Raw genomic sequence first — 19,128 nt, 5'->3', positions numbered from 1 at the left:
ATGATTGGTATGACACCAGGACAGCAGGGAATAGAAGCTTACCCTTTGCGTGAAGTTGCAAATGGGAACTATGTACATGTCCCTTGGAGTAGGGGAGATTTAGCTGCTTTTACCACCTCTTTCCCCAAATTACGTGAGAGCCCAGTGGAGTGGTACAAGCAAGTGGAGAGATTTGTAAAAATCTCAAAGGTCCTTTGGATAGATCTGAACACGCTGTTTGACATTGTAGTACCAGGCGATCTGTGGACAGCATGCAAGGTTAGCGCTGAGTGGCCCACAACGGAGCCAGAGAGAGATGCCAAGACTAATGGGCCGTCCGAGACTGTGATGGCAAAATACGAGAGAGTGATGACTTGGCTGAAAGAGAAAGTGCCAATGCAAGACATAGATTGGGTCAGAATAGACCGAACGAGACAGGAACCCAAAGAGACAGTTCACGAATATTACGAGAGATTGCTGAAGGCGTTTAAACAGTATAGCGGCTTGGATGTAATGGATCCAAAAGACATAGGGCAATTTGTGTCCAAATTCGTCCTGGGATTGAGACCGGATATTAGTTTAATGATTCAGCAACACTCGATTTGTTGGCAAACTAAACCTCTAGACGAAATACTGAGATATGCCAGGTACTGCTGTGATGAGATAGACTCTAAGGCTAAGAAACTGAAAGAAAAGTTGATGGTGGTACAGATGCAGGCAGCAGGGAAGGGGGGACAACAGCAACAGCAGCAAGGAACAGGTACAGGAGGAAAGAAGCAGTACAGTCAGAACAAGGGCAATGAGGAGAGTTCCACCTTTAGACCCAGAATAGATATAGCTGCCTTGAAGAAAACGACTAGGTGCCACCAGTGCAACGAGGTGGGGCATTGGAAACGCGAGTGCCCCTACAATGTAGAGATTGGAGAGCAAGAGATAGAGGAGGAGGAGGTCCAGAGTGCACCTACAAGAGGGGTAACGCCATACCAAGGAAAGGTGCTCAAAGGGGGGGGGGCTCCTCCCCGAGCCCAGTTCCCGCAACCTCCTCGAGTAGGGAGTATGGGTAAGACCTATAGACAAATGCCCCTGTTTGTGGAAGGGGAAGAGTGTTATTATGTGGACCCATTAACCGGACAGAGAGTGGAAAGAGAAGACTGCACCCTCGGGGCAGCCTTGGAGGTAGATCAGAGGGGACCCTATGTGGAAGCAGAAGTAGCAGGGTGCCCTACGACGTTTCTGGTGGACACAGGAGCCACTAGATCCACGATCAGATCAGCTGCAGTTCCAGACCTGCCCATGTCTGGAGAGACCATACAGGTGGTAGGGGTCGCAAACAGGAGAATAACCAGCCAATTGACAGAACCGGTGCAGGTGAAAATAGGGAAGTACAGTGATGAGCACCAGTTTGTGGTTTGCGATTCAAGTCCTGTGTGTCTGCTAGGAAGAGACCTGTTGTGTAAATTGAATTGTACTATATACTGTACACCTCAGGGAGTGGAGGTATTGACCAATGATGATGATGCAGACTTTAAAGTTGCAAACTCAAGAATATGTGTGGAGCTGTACCCTACTTTGACAGTAGACGAGCTTCCCTGGGACTTGAGAGAGACAGTGGCACCAGAAGTATGGGATTTCACTGGGGAAGAGATTGGATTGGTCAAAGGGGTGGACCCAGTGAAAATTGTAGTGAAACCGCATGCTGAGTTCCCAAGAACACCCCAATATAAATTGACTCCAGAAACGATTGCAGGCATAAAACCCGTGATCGAGTCCATGATTAAACAGGGAATACTGAAAGAAATCGTGGGTAGTCCATGCAACTCCCCGATTATGGGTCTGCAGAAACCAAATGGGAAATTTCGGATAGTACAGGACCTGCGAAAGATTAATAACATAGTCGTTTCATGTTGTCCAGTGGTACCGAATCCATCAGTGATACTGTTTCAGATTCCATTCCAAGCTGAGTGGTTCACTGTGATCGATCTTTGCCAGGCTTTCTTTTCGATCCCTCTGGACGAAGAAAGCCATTTTCTTTTCGCATTTAAGCTGGAAAATCGCGTCCTAACATGGTGTCGTATCCCTCAGGGGTATACAGAGAGCCCATCGATCTTTAATCAGCTTTTGAAGAAAAATCTTGAAAGTCTAGTGCTGCCCCAGAAGTCAGTTCTGGTCCAGTACATAGACGACCTCCTTGTGGCGTCAGAAACAGAAGAAGCTTGCAGGGAAGACTCCATTGCTTTGTTAAATCACCTAGCTGCCAATGGGCATAAGGTGTCCCCGGGAAAATTGCAGTACTGCCTGACAGAAGTGCAGTACTTGGGACACAGAATTGAGAAAGGCAAACGAAAGGTGTCACCAGACAGGATAGAGGCGATCATGAAAATGAATGCGCCTCAGACACAGAGAGAGGTCAGGATGTTTCTAGGGATGGTGGGTTATTGCCGACAGTGGATTGTGAACTTTTCACTGAAAGCAAAGCCCTTGCAAAAACTGACGCACAAAGAGGTGAGTGATCCGGTACCATGGGATAAAGACTGTTTGATGGCGTTCCTACAGCTGAGAGAGGACCTGTGTCGTGCTCCGGCATTGGGAATGCCTGATTACAATAAACAATTTTTTCTTTACTGTTGTGAGAGAGAAGGTTGTGCGTTGTCTGTGTTGGTCCAAATCCATGGGAATGCCCGTAGACCAGTTGCTTATTTCTCGGCTACTTTAGACCCAGTAGCCGCAGCGTTGCCCGGATGTCTCAAATCCGTTGCTGCAACGGGTGTCAGCATTGAAAGATGTGAAAATATTGTTATGGGGCACCCGTTAGAGGTGTGCGTGCCACATTCTGTTGAACTGTTGATGACCAGGACCAAAACACAGCATCTGACCAACAGTAGGCTCACGCGCTATGAGCAAGTTATTCTTGCTGCAGAGAACGTGACCCTCAAGAGATGCTCTGTTTTGAACCCTGCTACATTGATGCCACTTCCAAATGATATTGAGGATGATGATGAGTATACCGACCATGACTGTCTCGATGTGACTGAACTATGCACCAAACCCAGACCCGACATCGTAGATGAGCCACTGACCGACCCAGACGAAGTTTTCTTTGTCGATGGCTCATGTGTAAGAGACGAAGTTGGGCAGTTGAGAGCAGCTTATGCTGTTTGTACAATTGAAGGAGTTGTGGAAGCTGGGTGCCTGGAAGGAGTACACTCCGCTCAGGTAGCCGAGATTATTGCCCTGACACGTGCTTGCTTGGCAGGCAATCAAATTCGAGTTACCATATACACCGACAGCCAGTATGGGTATGGGGTAGTTCATGATTACGGGCAGTTATGGTCTCAAAGAGGGTTCATGACTTCTTCAGGCTCTCCCATTCGCAATGGAGAGTTTGTGCGCCTGTTGTTAGAGGCATTGCAATGCCCAGCAAGTATCGCAGTTGTAAAGTGCACCGCACATACCAGAAATGAGGACTTTGTTTCGAAAGGCAATAGATATGCTGATGAAGTTGCGCGGTATTGCGCGGAACAAGGGTACTCTTTCACAGAGGTGGATGTGGGTGGAATAAATGTAAGAACTGAATTAGCCATGATACTGGAAACTGTTGATACTTGGGATGAACTGTCAACCATGCAAGAAAATGCTCCTGATTCTGAAAAAGAAACATGGGAAAAGGCAGGATGTGTAATGGGTGAGACCCATTTTTGGGTCTCAGCAGACGGCAGAGCAGTGTTGCCCAATGAGATGGTGAGTCCAATGGCTAGGCTCATACATGGTCCCGTACACTTAGGGAGAGATGCTATGCTGAGAGTGTTTAGACAGACTTGGTACAATCCTAAGTTTAGAATAGCAGCAGAAGCAGTGTGCCAGCGTTGTGTGACCTGCCAGCAGCTGAACGTAGGGAAAAGAACACCAGTTGCACTAAGTCACATAGGAAGGTCTGGAGGTCCATTCAATCGAATGCAGATAGATTTCATTGAAATGCCAAGGTGCAACCGCCTCCGCTATGTCTTGGTGGTTGTCTGTGTGTTCTCCAGATGGGTTGAGGCATACCCTACACGTAGGTGCGACACCCTCACAGTGGCCAAGTTACTGCTTAGAGAACTCATTCCTCGCTTCGGGGTGCCGGCCTTTTTGGAATCAGATAGGGGAACACATTTTAACAGCGAGCTTGTGAAGATGATCTGTGTAGCACTAAATATTGACCAAAAGCTGCATTGCAGTTACCGACCAGAAGCCTCAGGAATTGTGGAACAGATCAATGGAACGATCAAGTGCAGGATAGCAAAAGTTTGTTCCTCAACGACCCTGAGTTGGCCTGATGCCCTGCCATTGGTCCTCATGAGCCTTCGTAGTACCCCGGACAGAAGAACAGGGTTGTCACCACATGAGGTGTTAATGGGGAGAGCAATGAGGCTGCCATCTATTCCAGCTACTGCACTGTTAAATATCACAGATGATATGATCCTGGACTATTGTAAGGGGCTGTCTGACGCAATGCGTTCTGTGTCTCTTCAGGTACAGGCTGCCGAGGTTCCAGCGTGCCAGGGCCCTTGCCATGACCTGTATCCTGGGGACTGGGTCCTGGTGAAGAAACATGTGAGAAGAAGCTGCTTGGATATTCGTTGGCGTGGGCCCTTCCAGGTCATCCTGATCACAAACACAGCTGTAAAGGTGGGAGGCCTGCCCAATTGGATCCACGCGTCACATACGAAAAGGGTTCCAGCACCTCTGGAAACAGCTCCTCTCTCGGATAGACGTCCAGCTGAGGACCGAGAAGCCATAGAGGGGGCTAGCCAAGCTGTAGAGGTGCCAGCGGAAGCAGGGAACGAGTCTGACCCAGCTGAGGACGGTCAGTACAACAGCGAAACCGACGACGCTACAGAAGGAGAAAGCAGCTGGGAGTACGAGTCTGACCCTGACAGGTCTGAAAGAGAGCGAGAACAGACCAGACGGAGAAGGAGTAGAAGGGCACGTGGAGAAGCTAATTGGCCGCAAAGACGGAGCTCTAGCCTGAGGTCAACTCCAGAAGCAACCCTTCCTCCGATATCAGAAGACTCAGACCCAGAAGAAGGTGCTCAGGGCGCTGAAGCACCGGACCGAAGAAGGTCAAGAAGAGTGCGTGTGCCTAACAGAAGATACTCCACACCTGAGTGGACATATCTGGCGACAAATGTCTGTGAAACCGGAGACAGGGAGGATCCGAGCGGTGGTGGTGTCCAGTTCTGAGCCCATTATCACCGTGGAAATACGGCTGTTGGTACCCGGTGTCGAACAAGAAGGGTCACTAACATTCATGCTCCCCAGACCTCCCCGCCTCAGCAAATTAAAACACATGTTTCTTACAGAATTGCAATTCCCCGACTTTGGTACAACGATAACAGCACATGAAGAGCACAATCTTCGTTTGGAAATACTGAACTATGCTATTGAAGCTGCAACCACAAATCTGATAGTAGACTGTTAAAGGACTTTGTAAATAAAGCAAGCAGAAAAAAGAAGATTACCTAGCGCCCAGGAAGCAGAGAATTTTAGGGAACTTCCCTTGAGTTGATGGAGAAGGGCTAGGGTTGTCTTTTTGAACTGTTAAAGGACTTTTGCGAAGAAGGTTGTCAGCCTCCAGTTGTGTGGATTCTAAAGACAAAAGGATTGAAAAGAGACTGTAAAGGAACGAGAGGAAAAGAACTTTTTGCTAAGATAAGAGAGAGCCAGATTGTCTGACGAAATGGAGGCCGGCACCCCGAACCGCAGAGCTAAATGTATAATAGGTACCCTAATAGTAGGAGTGATAATATTAATAGCTTTAGTGGTAACAATTTCTTATGTAAAGGGACATGAAGAAGAGGTAAAGGTAACTGATGCGAATTCTGTAGTAACGCTTACACCTATTGTTGCTGGTGAGAAAAGGGAAAACACTCAAGAGAAAGCGTTATTAGCTGCAGAAGCCCGCAGGTTACATGTAGACGAGTCCCAAGGAGACTTTAGGTCGAATGCTTATGCTAAACTCTTGTATGAATACGTGGATGCCATGGAGGTTAAGGATTGTTATGTCTGCATGCAGTTGCCGGCATCTGTAGACGAGGGTATTAGATACCATCACCTCCCTCTGACATATGGCATTACATGTAGCTTATTGCTTAGTATATTTTACGAGAGAGATAGTTTTGAATACTATTTCTCTAATTATGATTCAGTGTTGCCAGAAGTCCCAAATTATAAGCAGATGAACAAATGGGACTACTGGAAGAGTGAAGACAGATTGGCCAAGTTCTTCATTCCTTGGATTACCTTAGATACTTCACATGCCCGTAGAAATAACCTGACATGCAAGGTGTCAGAAGTCGAGAAGAAGTTCATAGGGCAGGTGGATGATCGTTACAGGAGACAAAAGATTTTGAAAAAATCAGGACAAGGGAAAATAGATTGGACCGAGGAAGAGAAGTCACATAAGAGAAAGGGTAGTAGTGGTCCAATAGCTTTAGATAAAGCGCAGAGAGGAAAGTTATGTCTTCACCGAGCCAAAACGTATTATGAAAATGTATACGTGGGTGAAGTTGACTGTGAACATGCTTTTAATTTAGAGTACTACACTAAGGATTTCCTGAAGGGAATGCAAGTGATTCCAAATGTGTATTTTGTATGTGGAAGAAATGCTTACGTGAGACTACCTGACAACTGGTATGGATCATGTTATTTGGCAATTGTCTTCCCCAAAATATATCATGCACAAGACTTAGTGATCATTGAGGGCAGGACATCATCGAGGGGAAGGAGAGATGTAGGCGATGTAGAAATGGTTGGAGATGTTTTTGGAGCTATGTTCCCTCTTTTAGGGGTAATCCTTAATGATGTTAAAATTAGACGACTGGCAACAGTTGTCGACAGGTTGTCTGCCAGCACTGCTCAGTCCTTAATGCTGGTAGAAGGAGAGATGCAATCGATAAGGGCTATGGTTCTTCAAAATCGTCTTGCATTAGATGTCCTACTAGCAAAAGAGGGCGGAGTCTGTAAGGCTTTGAAGGTCCAGGAATGTTGCACTTACATTCCAGACAATTCGAAGCCCCTTGAGAAAGTTATTAAGAACATAACTAGTGTTCACAAGGAGATCGAAGACTTAAGTAGAGAAAATGTCTGGGAAAAGGTGGGCCACGGAATGAGTACAGTTGGAGGGTGGTTTTCCACCTTAGGCAAAAGCTTTGTATGGTATATCCTAAAGCCTATCATCATAATATTGATCTGTGGGATAATATTGTGGGGATTGGTGAGGGTATTCAAATGGTACAGAGCAAGAAGGTCAGAAAGGGCCCAAAGAGAGCAGCTGCAGAGATTGGCTGCCATACAAGATAATCAGTACAGGAGCCTGAGAGCTCTGGAAGCGCAGAGAATGCCAGCAATAACTGCAGTTTAAATGTTAGTGATGACCCCGAGAGGTCATCAAAGGGGGGAACTGAGAGAGCGCAAACTGACTTAAATGTATGAGTACATCACACTTATCTGTAGTAAGCACAAATCATGAAGAGAAATGCCATGAGTGCTAATAGTATCTGCAAATATATCCTAAATGTATAGTTAATATAGAGATTTAAGTAGAAGTGGAACTAATACAGAAATGTGTGACATTATATGACTTTATTAGACGTGATTATTTTTGAATCCATGTCGTGAAGCTGCTAAAACATAAGATGGCAGGTGGTTAAACGCAGAACGTGGTAGGCCTCAGGGCCAGAGCTGGAGGGAAAGGGAAGATGGTTCTTTTCACGACACAGATTATATTAATGTTTTTGGACATTGCATTTAATAGACCATGATTTATAGAAATGTTTACTTAATAATAGAATAAGAGTATTAACATGCTTTAATTAAATGAAGAAGTTGAATATTATAATCATAATGAGAAATATTGTAGGTCTGAAATGTTTTAGCATTGATTTACACGTACATGTCTGGGCTGAGAAATGTTGCAAGCCTTTTTCTTTTTAGAAGTATATGAGAGTTGGGTTCTTGGCTACAGATATCTGTCTGCAACAGGAAAGGGGGGATCCAATTATAAATGAATGAATAGAGGTCTGTTCAGTGGACGGCCCAGACATGGAGGAGGGTTTTGGAATGTTTAAGGGGTATCAGCGGGCCGGAGAAGAGCCTGAGAAGCAAGGTCAACTCTAACGCATGAGGCCCAAGACAAAGCATCATGGAAAAAGCCAGAAGTTGCACCACGTGAGGGGCGTTCCGCAAGGGGCGTCTCAAATGTTGTTGACTGTTTTGTATTAGGGACAGCACCCCTGGGTGGAGTTAGAGCAGAGACCTGAGGACCCTTTAGAGAGCGGATGGGTAGGCAGTGAGGGGTCATGACTGGAGAACTATAGGTTTTCACCAAGAGACTTAGAGTGGGTGACTTCCCTTGGGGGTCATTCACTGCTGACACCTTTGTTAGGTTGGGATTTGGTTAAGTAGGGATACCATCTAGAACAGGGTAGGGACGCCTAACCTGTGTTTGTTTTCCTCCAACCTAAATGAAGGAGAGATATGCGTCTATGCTGATAGCTTTATTATTCTTAGAACTTGTGTTAGTGATTTCTGTTGCTCGTCTGAGGGCTTTTCGAGAGCACATGTATGTAATTGGACCTGTGTATCTCGTGAATCTCATTCTGAGATGCTTGTATTTGCAGCTCATTATATCTTTACAATAAACTTTTGAAAACTAGAAGTTGTCCGTGATCTTTGGGAGTAGAGTCCTTTCTTGGGTGAACTAACTTGGAAATAGGTGCACTTTCTTTCCTTACAGACAGGCAACAAAGGTTCAGTCGACCAGATCGAGGTTTGGATCAATAGATATAAGGTATCGATCAAAATCTCGCCCTTTCATAGACATGGTTAAGAGATGATAGGTCAAGGGCGTGATCACAAAAACAGAAAATGGGTGGCATAACAAGAGCTAAAACTGATTTAAAAACAGGGTAAAGGAGGGTGGCTAATGGGTTGTATGTCTTCCCAAATAAAAATAAAAATAAAAAAACGAGCAGTCAGGCTGGAAGAATGAGTAGTGAGCATCAGATGGGAAAATGCGAGGGATGGGGGTATAGCTTCTCCCCTCCAAAGGAACTATTTAAAAAAGCAAACTGTCAAGTCCTTTTGAAAGGTGCCTCAGGTTCGGTTAAGGAAAATGGGCTTGATGTGATCCTTAAAGAAAAAACATGTTTACGATTACTGGCATTCACACAATAAATTTTGGAAAATTGGTGAATACTGTCAATCTTGAAATTCATGAGGAAACTGTTTTAGGATTATTTGGTTTGAAAAATGCTGTTCTTAAAAAAAATCTGAATCACATAGGACTGCAGTCTTTCTTCTGTCAACCGCAGGTGGTATTATTGGGACACTGGATTTATTCCAGGTTCTGGGTTATGGTTTTTATAATGGAATAAATTGTAAGTAATGTTCAGCGCAAGGTACGTTCAGGATAAAGAGGACGCCTTCCAATATCATATCCAGATGCCGAACATTACTAAAAAAGGGTAGGGGCTCCATCTTTATTTGTGGTAATACCCTATCGCGTCCATACAGCTTTCATTTAATTTGATCACAATTACCTTGGCTGTAGGACCGATGCTGCACTCATCGTGGCCGTGTTTCTATTTCTTTGGCAGGGCCCTTCAATTATGCTTCTCAAATTCCTCTAGCTAGATCTCAGGAGTCCACAACCGAGGCCTAGCTGGACTACTCTTTATGTCTTTACTGATGGTTGGAGCTACAATATATCATCATTGTAAATATTTCATCCATTCAAGTTTTCAAACTCTGTTCTCAGGTAAAATGTAGGTGAACTGATGTTGTAAATGGGATATGCTGATAACTTTAGGTGCCCATGCATCTCATATGTGCCTGCAGTTGTGCACGTTTTTTTCTTATTGGTTGTTTGCAATGGCTAAGCTACCTACTTATTGATTGGCTAATTTTGATTCCACCTTGATTGCCACTGGCATGAAACCTGCAGCTAATCTCGCCCAACATTATTGCAGTTGCATAGGTGCAGTAGATTGAGCTGGGGTAGTCACATACAGGATTTTATACATGGCTGAGGTTCCTTGATAACAGCCCTTCTTGTTTTCCTGGCTGGGGGTCCTCTGATGTGCTTGATCCTCAAGTGTTCCATTTAGTTGATCCAGGACTTCTGGACACTCCACATTAGTCTTTCGTCTGAGCCTTAACACTTGTGACTCTTTACAACATTAGTCCCTCTTCTGAGTGGCATAGGACACCTAGGAAATATGCCACACCAGCTTGGTTTCTATTGCAGTGACTACATGCTGCTATTTGAGTTTTTACATGGATTTTGTTTTTACTTCTTGGCTGTGGGATTTCACTGCTGTAGTAATCATTTTAATAGAAGGTGCCTTCCAATCTTACCTTGCTGTGTTGGTGTTTACCTGTTTCCATGACCTATATTATCCTGGGTGATTTTCTTGGTAGTTCTGTTTCTACGTCTTAGTGCACGTATTCCTTGTTCCATGTTGTTTTCACCATAGTGGTATGCCAATGCTAAATATTTCATACAAATGCTATGATGTCATGTTAGAGTTGATCTTGACTATGTTTCTGTTTAAAGGTGGAAGATTGCATTCATAATTCACTTATAATGGCTCCTCGATAAGCTTCCATTTTCAAGGTTATAATGCTTTATTTACTGTGACTCCTTTGCCCACCTGTAAGGCATTCCATATACTTCTATGGCTAAGCACTTCTCTGAGAGCATGTCAACGTAGTCCTATATTTATATTAGCGTAGGATTTCAAGTGAAATATGTTATGTGTTTTATAGACATGTCCTTTTATTCACATCAAAGAGTTTCCAAGTCTGCTTGTTACCTTTCCTCTTATTTTCACTCTGGAGCCTCCCAGCTTCTTCTCAAAAAGATTGGGGCATATGTACAAGGAGTTAATGCCTCCTTAGAGGCACTCTTCTGTCGTTATTGATGCGATTTTGTTATCTCTTCTAATCAAAAAGGGAAAGGATCACTTGTCCTGCTTAAACCTTGGGTTTCACAAGTCGAGGAACTGATATCTCCCAAATATAACTCTCATACACGTGTAATTTGGATGGTTCTTTCTCAGCGGTATATAGTGGGTACCCGCTATTTTACACGTGCGTGCGTAATCATCGAGTTATTTTTTGTATTGTGCACCCTCCACCAGGAGGTTTTGCCTTTGGTTTAAGGCAGTAGTGATCGTGAATAATAGGGGAGGGGTTGTGGTGATGATAGAATTAAAAAATCCGAACAGCCAGACTAAGACAATTTTAATAGGTCTGGATTCGGACTAGGTTAAAAAATTAGTGGTGCACTTTTTGAATTTGTAAGGGGTTCAAGTGCATTTCATGTCTAAAAAGAGGTCAACATGTTTCAGCCTTTGGTAGTCAGAGGATCTTAGGCTTTCGTCAGGACCAATAGGGGTGAATAAATAGTGAAAAAGCAAACTTTGTGAGAAGAGAAAAGGTAAATTGACCTGATCCTTCGGAATTCAAGGTTTCATTGTACCTGAATAATGAAAAAACACACACAAACAACAACAAATAGGGAGACAGGGTGCGGGAAAACACGTATTATATACAGTAGTTCCTTGTAGTTTATCAGGAACTCATGAATGGCAATATTTTACCTCATACTCATTTCAGGCGTCAACTCTTCCTTTATCATACTCCGATAGGTAGGGCTAGTACTGTATTTTGGTGCCCATAGTTTTATCATAGTACTTTCTCAGTGCGTGGTTTACGGTGAAAACTAGTAGGTGTGGCTGGTCCGTAGTGGCTTGCATTCCTCATTCACACCATGCTCACTATCGCATATCACACGTGTGGTTATAAATATAAATATAAATATAAACATGCTCTTTTCATTGTCAGAAAACGTCTAAGAGACGTTGTTGCGAAGTGAGTGGTGAATGGCTATCATTGTGCCCAATGCGTTGCGCGCGCTAATGCATACCTTGTTTAGGATGAAGAAATACTTCATCGGGGATGGAGGCTTGTCGAGAGAGGTTTACTAGGGGAGTATTAAGAACAAGTCGTTACAAGCCGTGGTGTATACTTGCGGTTTGGTTCCCGTGTCCCTGACGGAATGCGCATCGCGTTACCTGTGTCCCTTCTAGCTCGGACTCTGCCGCATGTGCTGGCTCTGCCTCTCAATCACCCGGAACTACCAGGAGGTGCGGTTCCGGGTGGAATTTAACACGCAGTTACTGGAAAGGGAAGAGTTACTTCCCGCTTTACTTGTAACTTGTTATTCTGATCGGATATTGGAAGAATACACACAAGTTATGGGAAATTTAATTAATTAAATGTGATGTTACACACCAAAATAACTAAATGATTGAACATGTCGGATTGTGAGCCGAATTTCGCCAGATCGGTTCTTTGGGGATTATGGACCTGCTGGTTGGCCAGAGAGATCCTATTTGATGTCATATTATGATTTTACCCAAATAGAAACTGGGGGCATTGTGAGGCGCTGCTAACGCATATTTTTGGCGGGTCTCATAAGGGGCATGAATGGCCAGTGTATTTGGAGGCACTAGGGTGGTTACTCTTATGACAATGTGTCTTGAGTCAGTGGATGGGTTGGTTTGAAGAAGCCACTAAAGTCTCCACTTGAGGTACTGTAATGCAATGGGGCTTAGGTTCATCTGCTGAGGGATAGCCACGGGACAGAATCGTTAAGGCCCTGGGTATCCGTTTTGAGCCTGTGGACCCAGCGTTGCTCCTTTTCGAATAGTATTCTTGTAGCGTTCCTATCTACTGTGTCCAGGCTTTCTAGGATCACCCAGTGCAGGTCACTGGCTGTATGTTGTTTTTCTTTGTAATGGGACGACATCTTTGTCGTGGTTCTTTTGCAGTTCACGTTACTCCTGTGTTCACAGAGTCTCTGTTTCGCTTTTCGGCAGGTCATCCCGATATATCGCATGTCACAGGGACATGTGATCATGTATATGATGTGACTGGTATTGCAATTTGTGTGTTTTCTTAATTTCCATAAGAAGTTTGGAAGTAGTTGCAGTTCTTTTGTAGGTTCTGTGGTTGCACACATTACACAGGTCCCACAAGGGTAGTGTTCAGTAATTGGGGGATTATTCCAGAGCCCTGGTTGTTGTTTTTTCTTTTTTGGAGGTGGTCGTGTGTGGACCAGGAGGTCTTTTATGTTGCTGCTCCTCTTATTTGCAAATCTAGGTTTTGACCAGGTCAGGGTGTTGGATGTTATAATCCTCCAGTTTCGGTTGATAATCTTTTTCACCTGGTTAGTAATCGGACTGTATGTAGTGACACAGGTGGTCCTATCGTCAGTCTGTTTTGGGTGACTTTCGAGGAGAGATTCTCTGGGTTGATTTCTTGCTCTTTTGGCACAGGAGTTGATGATTCTTTTGGGATAATCTCTAACTGTTAGTTTTGCACAGAGATCATCTGCTTGCAGTTTGTAGTCTTTTATGGAACTACAATTTCTCCTCAGTCGCAGAAATTGACTGTATGGGAGATTTTCTCTCAAGGGGCGAGGGTGGAAACTGTTGAAGGAAAGTAGGCTGTTTTTAGCGGTAGGTTTAAAGTATGTTCTTGTTTTGAGGGTGTTTCCTTCAGCAAATATAGTTATGTCTAGGAAATCAAGACTTTGAGCATGGGATGTGTAGGTAAAGTTGAGACATTCATCTTGAGTGTTCAACCACCTGTGAAAGTCCGTAAGGGATTCATTGTCTCCTTCCCAAATTAGCAGGATGTCGTCGATATACCTCTTCCAAAAGAGTATATGACGAATGTAGGGGTTCTGTACATTGTGGACGTAAGTCTGTTCGAAAGTACTCACGTAGAGCCCTGCCACACTGGGGGCAAAGACACTCCCCATAGATGTCCCATGTTGCTGGAGATAGAGGGTGTCCTTATATTGAAAAAAGTTTTCCATCAGGGCCATTCTGCAGCACTCCAGTACAAAATGTCTTGGAGTTTGATGGTGCCAATCATTGTTGAACAGAATTGTTTCTAGAATCTCTAAGGTCTTCTGTTGTGGTAGGCTTGTATAGAGGCTCTCGACGTCTAAACCTACTAAGAGCATGTTGGTCATTGAGTACTCAAAGTTCTCTAACTTGTTAATGAGGTCTCGTGTATCTTTCAAGTAGGTAGGCGTGGTTTGGACCAGTGGCCTTAGATACTGGTCTGCAAATTGAGACAATGGTTCTAAGATGGACTTTATCCCCGAAACAATTGGTCTTCCCGGGGGGGGCATTTTGTTTTTGTGTGTCTTGGGTAGAGAGTAGAAATAGGGCGTGACTGGTTCTTTTGTAATCAGATAATCCGCTTCTTTTTTGGATATCCAGTTGTTGCACTCTGCTTCTTCAACCATTAGGGCTATTGTCCTTTGTAGACGTAGTGTTGGGTCAGTCGTGATGATTTGGTAGAATTTCTCGTCTGCTAGTAGGGTCAAGCATTGGTGGTCGTATCCTTCAGCTGATAGTAGGACTATGCCACCGCCTTTGTCCGCAGGCTTAATGACTATATCATGATTGTTCTTCAATTCGTTTAAAGCGATGTTCTCAGCTTTAGTTAGGTTCTGGAAAGGTTTTGAGGATTGATGATTAAGGTCTTCAACTTCCTTCATGATGGCTTGTTCGAAGGTACTGATCTCAATGGGTACCTGTGAGTTGAGTGGGCAGAATGTTGACTTGTTTCTTAAAGATGTATCTCCTTCTTGAGGTTGTTGTTCTCCTTTGAAAAACGCCTTCAATTTTAGAGTGCGACAAAAATTTGCAAGTTCGCACTTTGTTCTAAAAATGTCTATTTTTGGTGTTGGCACATAGCCCAGTCCTTTATTCAGTACACTTGTTTGATTCTCTGTCAATTCTTGTCCTGAAAGATTGACTATTAGACTGTCGGGCCTTGGTTCGTGTTGGCTTTGGTGACACTTCTGGTTTGAACCTGTCGTGTCTGATCGGACCAGGTTATTCCTTTCTGCCTGGACCTTCGGTTGTTCTGGCCATTCCCTAAAAAAGGACGGCTTTGTTGGTAATTTTGGGCACCTTGTGGGGGCATTTGGTGGTTCATAGGTATCGGAAAATATGGGTTTGGCCACCCTTGGAACTGGGGGTTGAATGGGTGGAATGGTATCCCTTGTCCACTATTGTGGTAGAAAGGGGGGCGCCATTGATTGCTGCGACCTCTTTGTTGTCCTCTTTTATTCCTAAAGTTGCCACGGCCTCGTGGTGTAGTATCATCCCCACTCTGGTTTGAGCTGTTGTCTGATGACATACTGTTTGTGTCTGAGTTGTCATTTGATTTGTAGTCTTTGCTACTGTAAGGGTGAATACGTTCTAGGGAGAACCTCTTTAACTCTTTTGCAAGTTTCTGCAGTTTTGTCTGGGTTAGGTATTCTTGGGTGTCTTTCATTTCTTTGTTTATCTCGTCAAGGCGAGTTTTGTAGATGGTGATGTTTATTGTATTGTTCATTTTGACATCCTGCTAATTTGGGAAGGAGACAATGAATCCCTTACGGACTTTCACAGGTGGTTGAACACTCAAGATGAATGTCTCAACTTTACCTACACATCCCATGCTCAAAGTCTTGATTTCCTAGACATAACTATATTTGCTGAAGGAAACACCCTCAAAACAAGAACATACTTTAAACGTACCGCTAAAAACAGCCTACTTTCCTTCAACAGTTTCCACCCTCGCCCCTTGAGAGAAAATCTCCCATACAGTCAATTTCTGCGACTGAGGAGAAATTGTAGTTCCATAAAAGACTACAAACTGCAAGCAGATGATCTCTGTGCAAAACTAACAGTTAGAGATTATCCCAAAAGAATCATCAACTCCTGTGCCAAAAGAGCAAGAAATCAACCCAGAGAATCTCTCCTCGAAAGTCACCCAAAACAGACTGACGATAGGACCACCTGTGTCACTACATACAGTCCGATTACTAACCAGGTGAAAAAGATTATCAACCGAAACTGGAGGATTATAACATCCAACACCCTGACCTGGTCAAAACCTAGATTTGCAAATAAGAGGAGCAGCAACATAAAAGACCTCCTGGTCCACACACGACCACCTCCAAAAAAGAAAAAACAACAACCAGGGCTCTGGAATAATCCCCCAATTACTGGACACTACCCTTGTGGGACCTGTGTAATGTGTGCAACCACAGAACCTACAAAAGAACTGCAACTACTTCCAAACTTCTTATGGAAATTAAGAAAACACACAAATTGCAATACCAGTCACATCATATACATGATCACATGTCCCTGTGACATGCGATATATCGGGATGACCTGCCGAAAAGCGAAACAGAGACTCTGTGAACACAGGAGTAACGTGAACTGCAAAAGAACCACGACAAAGATGTCGTCCCATTACAAAGAAAAACAACATACAGCCAGTGACCTGCACTGGGTGATCCTAGAAAGCCTGGACACAGTAGATAGGAACGCTACAAGAATACTATTCGAAAAGGAGCAACGCTGGGTCCACAGGCTCAAAACGGATACCCAGGGCCTTAACGATTCTGTCCCGTGGCTATCCCTCAGCAGATGAACCTAAGCCCCATTGCATTACAGTACCTCAAGTGGAGACTTTAGTGGCTTCTTCAAACCAACCCATCCACTGACTCAAGACACATTGTCATAAGAGTAACCACCCTAGTGCCTCCAAATACACTGGCCATTCATGCCCCTTATGAGACCCGCCAAAAATATGCGTTAGCAGCGCCTCACAATGCCCCCAGTTTCTATTTGGGTAAAATCATAATATGACATCAAATAGGATCTCTCTGGCCAACCAGCAGGTCCATAATCCCCAAAGAACCGATCTGGCGAAATTCGGCTCACAATCCGACATGTTCAATCATTTAGTTATTTTGGTGTGTAACATCACATTTAATTAATTAAATTTCCCATAACTTGTGTGTATTCTTCCAATATCCGATCAGAATAACAAGTTACAAGTAAAGCGGGAAGTAACTCTTCCCTTTCCAGTAACTGCGTGTTAAATTCCACCCGGAACCGCACCTCCTGGTAGTTCCGGGTGATTGAGAGGCAGAGCCAGCACATGCGGCAGAGTCCGAGCTAGAAGGGACACAGGTAACGCGATGCGCATTCCGTCAGGGACACGGGAACCAAACCGCAAGTATACACCACGGCTTGTAACGACTTGTTCTTAATACTCCCCTAGTAAACCTCTCTCGACAAGCCTCCATCCCCGATGAAGTATTTCTTCATCCTAAACAAGGTATGCATTAGCGCGCGCAACGCATTGGGCACAATGATAGCCATTCACCACTCACTTCGCAACAACGTCTCTTAGACGTTTTCTGACAATGAAAAGAGCATGTTTATATTTATATTTATATTTATAACCACACGTGTGATATGCGATAGTGAGCATGGTGTGAATGAGGAATGCAAGCCACTACGGACCAGCCACACCTACTAGTTTTCACCGTAAACCACGCACTGAGAAAGTACTATGATAAAACTATGGGCACCAAAATACAGTACTAGCCCTACCTATCGGAGTATGATAAAGGAAGAGTTGACGCCTGAAATGAGTATGAGGTAAAATATTGCCATTCATGAGTTCCTGATAAACTACAAGGAACTACTGTATATAATACGTGTTTTCCCGCACCCTGTCTCCCTATTTGTTGTTGTTTGTGTGTGTTTTTTCATTATTCAGGTACAATGAAACCTTGAATTCCGAAGGATCAGGTCAATTTACCTTTTCTCTTCTCAGAAAGTTTGCTTTTTTACTATTTATTCACCCCTATTGGTCCTGACGAAAGCCTAAGATCCTCTGACTACCAAAGGCTGAAACATGTTGACCTCTTTTTAGACATGAAATGCACTTGAACCCCTTACAAATTCAAAAAGTGCACCACTAATTTTTTAACCTAGTCCGAATCCAGACCTATTAAAATTGTCTTAGTCTGGCTGTTCGGATTTTTTAATTCTATCATCACCACAACCCCTCCCCTATTATTCACGATCACTACTGCCTTAAACCAAAGGCAAAACCTCCTGGTGGAGGGTGCACAATACAAAAAATAACTCGATGATTACGCACGCACGTGTAAAATAGCGGGTACCCACTATATACCGCTGAGAAAGAACCATCCAAATTACACGTGTATTAGAGTTATATTTGGGAGATATCAGTTCCTCGACTTGTGAAACCCAAGGTTTAAGCAGGACAAGTGATCCTTTCCCTTTTTGATTAGAAGAGTTAACTACGGAGACTGAAAGGATCTTCTCTCTACCTCCCTACCCCTTTGATGATACGCGATTTTGTTATCGCCATATGTACAAGCTTTAGCTAACCTCAGTTAGCAGCAGTTTTCCGGTGAAAAGGTCCATAGAAAAGATCGCCACTTCTGTTATTCTGTTATCAATCAGTACATTTGTAGAGTGCACAACTCATCAGTGAGGGTCTCAGGGCGCTGGGGGGTAAGGGGGGGGGGGAGGGGGAGCTGCTACTGCTCAAACAGCCAGGTCTTGAGGAGTCTCCTGAAGGCCAGCAGGTCCTGGGTCTGTCGTAGGTGGATGGGGAGGGCATTCCAGGTTTTCTGGCGAGGTGGGAGAACGATCTGCCGCCGGCAGTTAGCGATAATGACATGCATGGAAGGCAATCCCATGCAAAAACGGCCGCTAAACCCACTTTGCAATATTTACAAGGGAATCCTTTAAGTTTGGAAGACCAAAAAAACTGCCTCTAACTGCAGTTAGAGGCAGTTTTTTAAGACCAGAAAATAGCTGGACTTAGAAATGGAGATAATACTTGGGCCTCATTTCAACAGGTTTTGGTGCTGGACAGTGCTGCAAGCAATGTTGCTGCGCTGCCCTGCGACAAAACTACAGGGCAGAAATGAGCACCATCAATAAGATAGTGTGCATTCCAGGGCCTCCGTCATGAAAAGTGTTGCAGCTATGCAATAAGACAGCGTTGCAACTCTTTTGACTTTGCTCTTCTTGCGACGCCATGGATGCGCTGTATGTAAAATACTGACGCAGTGCCGTCCTACAATAGTTGCAGTGAAATCTGATGGATTTCAGTGTACCACTGCTGTGAGGCCTTGTCGCGTTCGAACGCACATCCTGCATACATCATACCTGATTCAGGTATGAAGTAGCGCAG

This window comes from Lissotriton helveticus, chromosome 2_1, assembly GCF_964261635.1.
Source record: "Lissotriton helveticus chromosome 2_1, aLisHel1.1, whole genome shotgun sequence".
Lineage (NCBI taxonomy): Eukaryota > Metazoa > Chordata > Amphibia > Caudata > Salamandridae > Lissotriton > Lissotriton helveticus.
The sequence above is the reverse complement of the archived record's forward strand: the minus strand, read 5'-3'. Positions refer to the sequence as shown.